At 43.5% G+C, this 2,796-nt stretch overlaps 1 protein-coding gene across 2 annotated transcripts in view; it reads right to left on the bottom strand.

Moving 5' to 3' along the window:
- FBXL7 (F-box and leucine rich repeat protein 7) overlaps window positions 1-2,796 on the bottom strand; it is a 441,392-nt gene that overhangs the window by 248,697 nt on the left and 189,899 nt on the right. The window lies entirely within an intron of this gene.

Genomic DNA, 2,796 nt, shown 5'->3' with positions numbered 1-2,796 from the left:
AAAAAAACAAAAAAAACACTCAAAATGTATTCATTTGCTAAAGAAAGAGAAATATCACTTTATACTACCCCTCATTTGAAACTCCTTCAGTGGATTCTGTTTATCTTCCACATAACTTTCAAACACCTTTCCATGATTGGATTCTGCCTACTTTTCCATTTTTTTGGCAAATATTTTTATTTTTTATTTTATTATATAGTCACCATCAATCTTCCAAAAACATAATATTTTTATTTATTTATTTTTGACAGGCAGAGTGGACAGTGAGAGACAGAGAGAAAGGTCTTCCTCTACCGTTGGTTCACCCTCAAATGGCCGCCCAGCGCACTGCAGCCGGTGCACCGCGCTGATCCGAAGGCAGGAGCCAGGTGCTTCTCCTGGTCTCCCATGGGGTGCAGGGGCCAAGCACTTGGGCCATCCTCCGCTGCACTCCCAGGCCATAGCAGAGAGCTGGCCTGGAAGAGGAGCAACCAGGACAGAATCTGGCGCCCTGACCGGGACCAGAACCTGGTGTGCCGGCACCTCAAGGCGGAGGATTAGACTATTGAGCCACAGTGCCAGCTCCAAAAAGATAAGATTATCTCATTTATTCACACAATTCAGTCAACAGACAAAGCTCATGCTAGTGGTGTGGTAGGGCCTATGCAGACACCAAGAACAGAGTTCTTCCTTTTTTTGTTTTTGTGTACATTTTATTTGTATTTGATACAAAAATTACATATTTATTGAGTATCATGTGATGTTTCAATACAGGTAAGTATGTTGTAATGTTCAAACCAGGAGCCGGCGCCGCAGCTCACTAGGCTAATCCTCCACCTTGCGGCGCCGGCACACCAGGTTCTAGTCCCGGTTGGGGCGCCGGATTCTGTCCCGGTTGCCACCCTTCCAGGCCAGCTCTCTGCTGTGGCCAGGGAGTGCAGTGGAGGATGGCCAAAGTGCTTGGGCCCTGCGCCCCATGGGAGACCAGGAGAACCACCTGGCTCCTGCCATCGGATCAGCTGGCCGCGGCAGCCATTGGAGGGTGAACCAACGGCAAAGGAAGACCTTTCTCTCTGTCTCTCTCTCTCACTGTCCACTCTGCCTGTCAAAAAAAAAAAAAAAAAATTCAAACCAGGATTATCTCTTCAAACATTTTTCATTTCTTTATGGTGAAAACGCCAAAATCCTTTCTTTCAGCTACACACATACACAGAGAGAGGGTATATTTTCATTACCTGTAGTTACCCTACTGTGAAGTAGGACGCCAGAACTTCAGTCTTCTCTGTAACTCCGGACCTGTTAATCAACCATTCCCCATCTCTCCCTTCTCCTTTCTCCCCAGGTTCTGGCAATCACCATGCTACTCTCAACTTCCATAGCATCAACATTTCGGATTCTGCATGTGACTGAGACCATGCAGTATTTGTCTTTCTGTGCTGGGCTTATTTCACCCCAGTTCCACTCTTATTGTTACAAACGATAGGGTTTCATCTGTGTGTGTGTGTGTGTGTGTGTGTGTGTGTGTTTGTATGAACAGCACTCCATCATGTACATGTACCATATTCTGAAAAATCCCTACATGTAGGAGTTCAAATCCATTAGATTTCCATTGCTAGTCCACAAAATAACCAGCTTTAAACAAGACAAACAGATTATCTTATATTTCCAGCAATCAGAAGTTCGGTCTTAGCTAAAATCAAGGTGTTCACAGGGGCTTTCTCGAGGCTCTGTCAAAAAATCCATTTCTATGACAATTTTAGCTTCTAAAGACCACTTGCTTTCATTGGCTCATAGCTCCTTCCTCTTCTTGTAAAGCCAGCAGAATAGCATCTTCCAATTTTCAATCTCTCTAATTGTTTTAAAATATTAATTTATTTTCTTTCAAAGGCAGAGTTATGAAGAGGCAGAGAGAAAGAGAAAGAGAGAGGTCTTCCATCCACTGGAAAAGCCAGGAGCCAGGAGCCAGGAGCTTCTCTCACACAGGTGCAGAGGCACCAGGATTTGGGCCATCTTCTGCTTTCCCAGGCCATAGCAGAGAGCTGGATTGCAAGTGGAGAAGCCCGAAATCAAAATAGTGCCCATATATGGGATGCCAGAACTACAGGCAGCAGCTTTATCTACTAGGCCACATCACCAGCCCCAAGCTTTCTCTAATTCTGACAACTGCTTGTATTGTCACATTTCCTTCTCTGGCTCTTAAAAGCTCACCTGCTACTACATTGTGTTTTCTTGAATAATTCAGGATAATCTCCCCATCTCAAGATCTGTAGTCTCATCTGCAAAGTCCCTTCTTGCTATGGAGAATAATACTTTCCGAAAGATCTGGCAGTAGGGACTGAACCTCTGCGGGCCATCACTCAGTTCATTGTTGATTCCTTTTCCCTACTAGCTCTCTCATTCCCTACTTGGAACACTCATTCCTGTCCTTTACTCCTCAGACCAACTGCACTTCTCTGATCCACACTGCACCCAGGTGGATGAATCACCTATCTCTTCCCCATAATGCCTTGCATATACCTTTCTCATTTCATGATCAAATGGCAATATTGCTTGCCTCCCTTACCAGATGATAAATTCATCGAGGGCAGGAACTTAATTTAAGCTTACTCACTTATATACACCATAAATCTACACAAGGATTTATGAGGATCGTAAATAATAACTGGGAAATGAATGAAAGAAGGGAGTATGGAAGAAATCAATCGCATGGACTAGTGGTAGCATATCCCAATTCGAATTTGTACTATATTAAGCTTTAACTAAATAGTTATTTCAAACAAAATTGAGGAAATTACTGAATTCTTTTCATTAACTGTT

The sequence above is a fragment of the Oryctolagus cuniculus genome, chromosome 14 (genome assembly GCF_964237555.1).
Source record: "Oryctolagus cuniculus chromosome 14, mOryCun1.1, whole genome shotgun sequence".
Lineage (NCBI taxonomy): Eukaryota > Metazoa > Chordata > Mammalia > Lagomorpha > Leporidae > Oryctolagus > Oryctolagus cuniculus.
This window is presented reverse-complemented; position numbering and strand designations above follow the sequence as displayed.